Here is an 11,393-nt window from a genome sequence, read left to right on the forward strand (position 1 = left end):
TCCATTTTTCCACCTTTCCTAGTCCCCTACTGTACTCCCTGTACACACATGACTGTGGGGCCAGGTTCAGCTCAAACTCCATCATCAAGTTTGCTGACGACACTGTGGTGGTGGGCCGGATCTCCGACATCGATGAGAAGGCCTACCGGGAGGAGGTGGCTGATCTGGCACTCTGGTGTCAGGACAATAGCCTCCTCTTGAATGTCACTAAAACTAAGGAGCTGATTGTGGACTTCAGAAGGGCTCAACATTCAAGGACGTACACGCCACTGGAGATAAATGGGATTACTGTGGATAGGGTGAGCAGCTTTAAATACTTGGGAGTCCGCATCGCAGAGGATCTGACATGGACAACACACATTGCCGCACTGGTGAGTAAGGCAAGGCAGCGCCTTTACCACCTCAGACAGCTGAGGAAATTCAGAGTGTCTCTGAGGATCCTTCATTGCTTCTACTCTGGGGCTGTAGAGAGCATCCTGTCCGGCAACATTACAGTTTGGTTTGGGAACAACTCTGCCCAGGACAGGAAGGCCCTGCAGAGAGTAGTGCGTTCAGCTGAACGCACCATGGGAACTACACTCACCCCCCTGCAGGACCTATACATCAGGAGGTGCAGATCCAGAGCCAGCAACATTATGGGGGACCCCTACCACCCCAGCAACGGACTGTTCCAGCTGTTACGGTCAGGCAAACGCCTCCGCTGTCACGCTGTGAAAACGGAGAGGATGAGACGGAGTTTCTTCCCACAGGCCATCAGGACTGTCAACTTTTATAACTCCAGGAACTACATTTTGTCTTCTCTATATTAACTTTATTAACTTTATTTATATGCTGTAACTGTAATTCTTTTTTGTGCACAATCCGCAGGCATTGCCACTTTCATTTCACTGCACATCGTGTATGTGTACGTGACTAATAAACTTGACTGGACTTGACTTCTAAATGGGGAGTTACTTTATTTGTCACGTGTACCGATCCACAGTGAGATTTATCTTTGTATACAGTTCAGTGCAAGTATCACCACACATCAGCACTTCGATGCTCCTTAGATAAGCATCTCAGATACAGTACATGTGTAGAGCAGTAGTATCTGATTTTATTACTCTATCGTTCGCTCGTGTGTCAGACGGCGTTAGCTCGCTGTTGGCGGCTTCTGTCGTCGTCCAACACGTTGACAGAATCAGTCGCCCGACGCGTCACAGAGTGCATCGTGTCGTCTTTTCCTGGGCATCGCCACGAGGAGGCTTCTGCCATTACTCTATTAATCTTACTTATAACTATTATTTATTTACCTTATTACTCTTATTATTTGTATTTTCCTACCTTTTCTCCTTGTTCTGTATTTTCTTTGCTCTGTGTAAAGCACTTTGAATTGCCATTGCTGTATGAAATGTGCAATATAAATAAACCATGATGGAGAAGGTGAGGACAGACTCTACGATGGCAGTATAGAATTGGACCATCATTGCCTGTGGCAGATTGTGTTTCCTCAGCTGTCGCAGGAAGTACATCCTCTGTTGGGCCTTTTTGACTGTGGAGTCGATGGTGGCCCCCCATTTAAGGTCCCTAGAGATGATGGTTCCAAGGAACTTAAATGACTCCACAGATGTGACTGTGGTGTTGTTGATAGTGAGTGGGGGGAGGGGGAGGAGGGGGGGGGGGGGGGGGGGGGAGTGGAGGGGGGGGGGGGGGCAGGGGGAGCTCTCCTAAAGTCTGCAATTGGGAGATGGCATACTGTATGTAGGAGGATGTTCACTGGACTGAGATATTAGCACTCTCTTTCGCATTCTCTTTCTCTCTCTCCCCCTCTCCTCCTCGCTCTCCCCCCTCTCCCCCTCTCACCACCCCCCTCTCTCTCTCTCTCTCTCTCTCTCTCTCCCTCTCTCTCTCTCCCACTCTCACCACTCTCTCTCTCTCTCTCTCTCACTCTCTCTCTCACCTTCTCTCTCACCTTCTCTCTCACCTTCTCCCTCACACCCCCTCTCTCACCTCTATCTCTCTCACACACACTCCCTCCCCTCTCTCCCCAAGCCCCCCTCTCTCTCTCTCTCTGTCTCTCTCTCTCTCTCTCTCTCTCTCTCTCTCTCTCTCTCTCTCTCTCTCTCTCTCTCTCTCTGTCTCTCTCTGTCTCTCTCTGTGAAGAACAAAACACATCTACTACCTTAGATGATGAAATGGTGCTCATGTTGTCGACCTCCCCATGACGATTCCTGTCAACTGACCTCAGTCAGGCGAACGACAACAAACAGAGACAGCAGCAGCAGAAGCAGCTTCATAACGTCTGCTGCCTCAAACGCAAGAAGAAGAGGGCGATGAGATAAATTCAGTGACCCTTACAAATGATTTCCACCACAGGATTAATGTTAACACAGTTAACACAGTGTTAATGTGCGGGGATCGCTGGGCGGCACGAACTTGGTGGGCCGAAAAGGCCTGTTTCCGGCTGTATATATATGATATGATATGATGATGATAGGAAGAAAACTCTGACTTTGCACCTTATGTATGCCTCTCTAATTGTATATACTTCTATCAGGTCACCCCTCCACCTCCAATGTTCCAGAGGAAATAATCTGTTTGCCCAACCTTCACCAAAGAAGTCCATCCAAGGACCCAAACAGTCTTTCCAGGTGAGGCAGAGGTTCACCTGCACCTCCTCCAACCTCATCTATTGTATCCGCTGTTCCAGACGTCAAATTCTTTACATCGGCGAGACCAAGCGCAGGCTCGGCGATCGTTTCGCTCAACACCATCGCTCAGTCCGCCTTAACCAACCTGATCTCCCGGTGGCTGAGCACTTCAACACCCCCTCCCACTCCCAGTCTGACCTTTCTGTCCTGGGCCTCCTCCATTGTCAGAGTGAGGCCCACCGCAAATTGGAGGAACAGCATCTCATATTTCGCTTGGGCAGCTTACACCCCAGCGGTATGAACATTGACTTCTCCAACTTCAGATAGCCCTTGCTTTCCCTCTCAATCCCCTCCCCCTTCCCAGTTCTCCCACTAGTCTTCCTGTCTCCAACTACATCCTATCTCTCTCCACTGACATCAGTCTGAAGAAGGGTCTCGACCCGAAACATAACCCATTCCTTCTCTCCCGAGATGCTGCCTGACCCGCTGAGTTACTCCAGCATTTTGTGTCTGCCTGTGAGCCCAGGTAAGCCCAGGCTGTTGTAGGCCTCAGGCCTATAGGTAACCGATGCCGAATCAGAGATGAGGAGTGAGGCAGAATGGTGGGGCAGCCTCGAGGGGTTGAGTACCGTACTCCTGATCCTATTTTCTTGTGAAGGTATACCTAATTTTTTTTAAATCTTACCGGCTTACTAACTCTGTTTCTCTCTTTGATGGGACCAGAACTACAGCATATTTACAGCACATTCCCAACATCGTTTTGTAACTTACATTGATTTGGTGAAAGGCCTGGATAGAGTGGGTGTGGAGAGGATGTTTCCACTAGTGGGAGAGTCCAGGACCAGAGGTCACAGCCTCAGAATTAAAGGACGTTCCCTTCGGAAAGAGATGAGGACGAATTTCTTTAGTCAGAGGGTGGTGAATCTGTGGAATTCTTTGCCACAGACGGCTGTAGAGGCCAAGTCAGTGGATATTTTCAAGGCAGAGATAGATAAATTCCTGATTAGTGCGGGCATCAGGGGTTATGGGGAGAAGGCAGGATAATGGGGTTAGGAGGGAGAGATAGATCAGCCATGATTGAATGCCAGAGTAGGCCTGATGGGCCGAATGGCCTAATTCTGCTCTTTTCACTGCCATCAGTTTGAAGAAGTGACTTTTTGAACTCACGGTCTGGGCAGACAGCGGAGTCTCCGAGTTCAACTCCCTCTAATCCAGATGCTGCAGATGTTGACAGTACATTTTTCAGCTCCATTGGGAAAACTCAATTAGAACTAGTCCGAATGGAGACATCAGTCTGAATAAGGGTCCCGACCCGAAACGTCACCAGTCTGAAGAAGGGTCCCGACCTGAAACATGTTCACCCATCTATGTTCTCCACAGATGCTGCCCGACCCGCTGAGTTACTCCAGCACTCTGTGAAACGTCACCTATCCATGTTCTCCACAGATGCTGCCTGACCCGCTGAGTTACTCCAGCACTCTGTGAAACATCACCTATCCATGTTCTCCACAGATGCTGCCTGACCTGCTGAGTTACTCCAGCACTCTGTGAAACGTCACCTATCCATGTTCTCCACAGATGCTGCCTGACCCGCTGAGTTACTCCAGCACTTGGTGTCTAGCCAGATTGGGTTGGTGACTGTGTACATGGATCAGAACTGCAATAAACATTTCACTGTTGTAGGGCAGATAATCACCACGATAAGTTAACTCAAAACACCCAAAACTAGTTAAGTTTGGTTTAGTTTATTGTCACCCTGTAATAGTGTTTCAGTTTCAGTTTCAGTTTCAGTTTAGTTTATTGTCACATGTACCGAGGTACAATGAAAAGCTTTTTTTTGTTGTGCGCTATCTAGTCAGCGGAAAGACCGTACGTGATTACAATCAAGCGGCCCACAGTGTAAGGTTAGCCATTACTCAAATCGATACAAATATTTGTAAGAAGGAACATTTCCTTGCCCATTGTCTCAGCCCATTGTCTCAGCAACTCCAGGGGGCGAGTTTAACATGACTTAAACGAGTTAAACATGAAGGAATCTGTAAGAAGGAACGGGCGCCATCTGTACGGAGTTTGTACGTTCTCCCCGTGACCTGCGTGGGTTTTCTCCGAGATTTTCGGTTTCCTCCCACACTCCAAAGACGTACAGGTATGTAGGTTAATTGACTGGGTAAATGTAAAAATTGTCCCTCGTGTGCGTAGGATAGTGTTGGTGTGCGGGGATCGCTGGGCGGCGCGGACCCGGTGGGCCGAAGGGCCTGTTTCCACGCTGTATCTCTAAATCTTAATCTAAATCTAAAACTGCAGATGCGGGTTTAAAGCAAAGATGGACACAAAAAGCTGGAGTAACTCAGCGGGACAGGCAGCGTCTCTGGAGAGAAGGAATGGGCGACCTTTCGGGTCGACACCCTTCTTCAGAGTGGAGGAAGGGATTGAAGAAGGGTCTCGACCCGAAACGCCACCCATTCCCTCTCTCCAGAGATGCTACCTGACCCGCTGAGCTTTCTGTCTCGATTAATCTCGGTTAATTTAAATTTACAAGGCACAGAAAAAAACATTCCAGCATCCGTGAAAATGCCTGAGGACAAAGGAGCAGAACTGAAAATAGCGTTAAGGGGAACACAGCTGGAAGCATCACCACATCTGTTGCCAAAATGTCTTTGAAATGTTTTTGAGCGATGTGAAGGCTGGCCATGTGGAACACTTGGTAGGGGACACTTGTTAGCATTCATTCGGAAAGGAGAAGTCATGTTTAACTTGCCCCCTGGAGTTGCTCCAAAACGTAACTGAGACAATGGGCAGGGAAGTACACCTGACGTTCGTCTGAACTCGCCAAAGGCTTTCATCAAAGCACTACGCTAGCCAATGGCAGCTGAGGTAACGTGTTCCACAACGAGCGTTAATGAATACTGCTGTCAACAGTAAACTATCGCAGAGCAGACTATAGAGGATGGCACATCTCATTTGAAAAAAGGTTCGATCCCGGCCTCGGCGGCTGTCTGTGTGGAGTTTGCACGTTCTCCCCGGTGGCCGCGTGCGTTTCCTCCGGGTGTTCCAGTTTCATAAGTTCAACAGACAACAGGCAACAGGCAACAGGCAGGAGACAGCGGACAGCAGACAGCAGACAGCAGACAGCGGGCAATCAGCAGACAGCAGACAGCAATCAGCAGACAGCAGACAGCAGACAGCAATCAGCAGACAGCAGACAGCAGACAGCAGACAGCAGACAGCAATCAGCAGACAGCAGACAGCAATCAGCAGACAGCAGACAGCAATCAGCAGACAGCAGACAGCGGGCAATCAGCAGACAGCAGACAGCAATCAGCAGACAGCAGACAGCAGACAGCAGACAGCAGACAGCAATCAGCAGACAGCAGACAGCAATCAGCAGACAGCAGACAGCAATCAGCAGACAGCAGACAGCAGACAGCAGACAATAGACAATAGACAATAGACAGTAGGTGCAGGAGTAGGCCATTCGGCCCTTCGAGCCAGCACCGCCATTCAATGTGATCATGGCTGATCATCCACAATCAGTACCCCGTTCCTGCCCTCTCCCCATACCCCCTGACTCCGCTATCTTTAAGAGCTCTATAAGACCTTCAGAAGTCATAGGAGCAGAGGCAGGCCAGTCGGTCAAAGATAACCGAGCAGAGCAAGATAGACCACTCGACCCTGAAAACCGTGGTGTGTCACGGCGCCATTTTAGTCGGCAGAAACTTGCAGAAATATTTTTAAAGAAAACTAACAAAAATCTGTGAATTGATAGATGAGATATATTCTGCATTTTAATGGTATCATCACACATACTGTTCCCCCATAACACTGATTACACTGCGAGAGGCAGAGTGAGCGGCGGGGCTTTGCTTACTAAAATGGCTCCATCGCGCACACCACTTCAGTATAGGCGATTTCGACGGAGTGGTCCATCTTGCTCCTCTTGTATCTTTGGTCACATGTAACAATAAAGTATTCCTATTCCAAGATCTAACTTACAGCTTAAATTTATTCCTTGATTTAGTTTTACAATCAGAAAAGGGCCTAGCGGTAGAGTTGCTGCCTTACAGCGGCAGAGACCGAGGTTCGATCCTGACCACGGGCGCCGTCTGTACGGAGTTTGTACGTTCTCCCCGTGACCTGCGTGGGTTTTCTCCGAGATCTTTGGTTTCCTCCCACACTCCAAAGACGTACAGGTTTTGTTAAAATGTAATCGCTGATGGCCATAAACATCGCGGAAATTCCCACGCTTACCTGACCGTCAAACTGTTACCTCCAATCCACCTGTCAAATGTCCTGACGGTAAATACATTGGTTAAACACAAGTATTTTATGGTGTCTTCAAATAACTTTACTTAATTTAATATTACGTGCTTCTAAATGAATCTAAGAGAACCTAGCAAACCTGGGGACAGCATGCGACAGCGCCCGCAATAAGCAACGATACCTGGCGACAAGCCAGCTGTCACTGAGACATTTCACTCCGGTTGATTTCTCAGTGACGCGCTGAGATCCACTACGATTGTTGGAAGACTCTTCACGATCATGCCCGCGACACCCCGGCGAACTGTCGGCGACAGCCTAGTCACCGGCACTCGCCTTAAAATCGCCAAAGTGGGACAGGCCCTTAAGATAGAGATCAGGATTCAGATATCGGAGGGCAAAGAAATTGACAGTGAAGGGGGAAATAGAATCTAGCTCAATTAATGACTTAGACGAAGGGATTAAAAGTACCATTAGCAAATTTGCAGATGATACTAAGTTGGGGGGTAGTGTGAATTGTGAGGAAGATGCAATAAGGCTGCAGGGTGACTTGGACAGGTTGTGTGAGTGGGCGGATACATGGCAGATGCAGTTTAATGTAGATAAGTGTGAGGTTATTCACTTTGGAAGTAAGAATAGAAAGGCAGATTATTATCTGAATGGTGTCAAGTTAGGAGGAGGGGGAGTTCAACGAGATCTGGGTGTCCTAGTGCATCAGTCAATGAAAGGAAGCATGCAGGTACAGCAGGCAGTGAAGAAAGCCAATGGAATGTTGGCCTTCGTAACAAGAGGAGTTGAGTATAGGAGCAAAAAGGTCCTTCTACAGTTGTACCGGGCCCTGGTGAGACCGCACCTGGAGTACTGTGTGCAGTTTTGGTCTCCAAATTTGAGGAAGGATATTCTTGCTATGGAGGGCGTGCAGCGTAGGTTCACTAGGTTAATTCCCGGAATGGCGGGGCTGTCGTATGTTGAAAGGCTGGAGCGATTGGGCTTGTATACACTGGAATTTAGAAGGATGAGGGGGGATCTTATTGAAACATATAAGATAATTAGGGGATTGGACACATTAGAGGCAGATAACATGTTCCCAATGATGGGGGAGTCCAGAACAAGGGGCCACAGTTTAAGAATAAGGGGTAGGCCATTTAGAACGGAGATGAGGAAGAACTTTTTCAGTCAGAGGGTGGTGAAGGTGTGGAATTCTCTGCCTCAGAAGGCAGTGGAGGCCAGTTCGTTGGATGCTTTCAAGAGAGAGCTGGGTAGAGCTCTTAAGGATAGCGGAGTGAGGGGGTATGGGGAGAAGGCAGGAACGGGGTACTGATTGAGAGTGATCAGCCATGATCGCATTGAATGGCGGTGCTGGCTCGAAGGGCTGAATGGCCTACTCCTGCACCTATTGTCTATTGTCTATTGTCTATAACATTCATTTTTTCAACTGGGCATTTTATAGGGTTCAACATGCAGTTCAGCTTCACTTTTTGTGACCTGGTAGAGCTACTGCCTTAGCAAAGGCCCAAGTTCGACCCTGACTATGGGTTTGCAGTTTATACGTTCTCCCCGTGACCTGCGTGGGTTTTCTCCGAGAGCTTCAGTTTCAACCCACACTCCAAAGACGTACAGGTTTGTAGGTTAATTGGTTTGGCATAAATGTGTGAATGTAAATTTGTCCCTCGTGTGTGTATGTGTGTGTGTGTGTGTGTGTGTGTGTGTGTGTGTGTGTGTGTGTGTGTGTGTGTGTGTGTGTGTGTGTGTGTGACAATGTTAATGTGTGGGGGATCTCTGGTCGGTGCGGATTAATTAGGAAATTAGCGAGTTATGTAGCAAAATGGATCAGAATGATTGTTTCTGAAGAAAGGGCCTCGACCCAAAACGTCGCCCATTCCTTCTCTCCAGAGATGCTGCCCGTCCCGCTGAGTATACTCCAGCATCTTGTGTCTGTCTTCGGAATAATTATGGGGGCCTCTGGCCCATGACTGCCCAGAGTAGTGTAAGGAGACTTGGGCTGGCATTAATGACTTGGATGAAGGGATTAAAAGTACCATTAGCAAATTTGCAGATGATACAAAGCTGGGTGGCAGTGTAAACTGTGAGGAAGATGCTATGAGGTTGCAGGGTGACTTGGACAGGTTGTATGATTGGGCGGATGCATGGCAGATGCAGTTTAATGTGGATAAGTGTGAGGTTATCCACTTTGGTGGTAAGAATAAGAAGGCAGATTATTATCTGAATGGTGTCAAGTTAGGAAAAGGGGACATACAACGAGATGTGGGTGTCCTAGTGCATCAGTCACTGAAAGGAAGCATGCAGGTACAGCAGGCAGTGAAGAAAGCCAATGGAATGTTGGCCTTCATAACAAGAGGAGTTAAGTATAGGAGCAAAGAGGTCCTTCTACAGTTGTACAGTAGTCAATAGTCATTTATTTGTCACATACACATAAATGTGCAATGAAATGAAAAATTACCCGCAGTTCAACAATAAGACCAATAAGAATAATCACTAAAAATGCAATAACACGTACAACCATAAACTAACACCAAACAAAAGAAACATCTATCACAGTGAGTCTCCTCCAGTCACCTCCTCACTGTGCTGGAAGGCCAGAATGTCTTTTTCTGCAGGGCCCTAGAGAGATCGCACCTGGAGTACTGTGTGCAGTTTTGGTCTCCAAATTTGAGGAAGGATATTCTTGCTATTGAGGGCGTGCAGCGTAGGTTTACTAGGTTAATTCCCGGAATGGCGGGACTGTCATATGTTGAAAGACTGGAGCGACTACACTTGTATACACTGGAATTTAGAAGGATGAGAGGAGATCTTATCGAAACGTATAAGATTATTAAGGGGTTGGACACGTTCGAGGCAGGAAACCATTTACTGAAATTTCTCGATCTACCTTTGATAATTCAAGTTAGACAATAAACAATAGACAATAGGGGCAGGAGGAGCCCATTCGGCTATACAAGCCTAGTCGCTCCGGTCTTTCAACATATGACAGTCCCGCCATTCTGGGAATTAACCTAGTAAATCTTTGCTGCACGCCCTTAATAGCAAGAATATCCTTCCTCAAATTTGGAGACCAAAACTGCACACAGTACTCCAAGTGCGGTCTCACTAGGGCCCTGTACAACTGCAGAAGGACCTCTTTGCTCCAATACTACAGAAAGGAAATAGGGGTGGGAAAGTAAAGGAATCAATGACCAATTACAAATCTAATACAATTCCCACGGTTACAGAGAATACAAGACCATTAATACAGTTTCACATGCTCAGAAACCAAACCATTAATCCAAGTCACATGGTTTCGGAAAAACGCATCAATTTACCTAGAGTGGATTCAAATATTTCCTACTTTCACACGCACCCATATAAGGAGTTGTTATTGAGAAAGAAACTTTCTTTATCTCTTAGACACGAGCAATGCACGACCTTGCTTCTTAACTGTTTTAATACACAGTCAGACAAGGGAGTAATTTAAGAACAAGGAACCCCTATACTCCTCTGTCTACTCCCTATCACTCCGAGAGGGACAAACACATTCCATCCCAATGATAACATTTCTGCCACAAGCATCCATCTTACTGCTTTCTACTGAAAATAAGCATCCATTTTATATTAGCTAAAACACCAACATAAGAAACCATCTCAACTATCTACAACAAAATATCAATATCTCTAATTAACTATATCAGCTAATAGCATAGATTCTCACCTTCGTCAACTGAAAGCTTCGTAATTTGTTTTGTTTATACTTTAGACACTGGTTTCGGATGGATTTAAATCAATATCAATTCTAACTTAAAAGAACAAATTCTAAATTCCGATCACTCTTCCCCTTAACTGCACGTCTACTAATCAACACCTTACCTTATCGGAAGTAGATACTCATTGTTTCCTCATCAATTCTCCAATGCACTGATCTGGAACCGCCCCCCACCACATCCCCCCCCCCCCCCCCCCCCCACCTCCCACCCCCCCCCCCCCCAACTAATATTATCCATGAGTTTGTCCTCAACTGAGTTGCTGATAAGTTGATTTGTTCCAGTCTACATGTGAGTCATAGAGTCATTCAGCTTGCAAACAGGCCCTTCGTAGAAACACATAAACATAGAAAATAAGTGCAGGAGTAGGCCATTCGGCCCTTCGAGCCGGCACCGCCATTCAATATGGTCATGGCTGATCATCCAAAATCAGTACCCCGTCCCTGCTTTTTCTCCATATCCCTTGATTCCTTTAGCCCGAAGAGCTAAATCTAGCTCTAACTAAATCTAAATCGAACACATCCTTTGGCCCAAGCTGACCAAGATGCCCCATGTAAGTAAGCTGGACCCTTTTGCCCACATTTGGTCCATATCCCTCTAAACCTTTCCTATTCATGCACCCACCTGTCCAAGTGTCTCTTTTAAATGTTGTAATATTGGATGGCCCAGTCACTTTCTGGTCAGTGCACCAACTAACTTTCAGCTGTAGCGTGAAGTCTTCAATGGAGACCCAGAGAGTGATTGAAGACAT

Source organism: Rhinoraja longicauda, chromosome 3 (genome assembly GCF_053455715.1).
Source record: "Rhinoraja longicauda isolate Sanriku21f chromosome 3, sRhiLon1.1, whole genome shotgun sequence".
Taxonomy (NCBI): domain Eukaryota; kingdom Metazoa; phylum Chordata; class Chondrichthyes; order Rajiformes; family Arhynchobatidae; genus Rhinoraja; species Rhinoraja longicauda.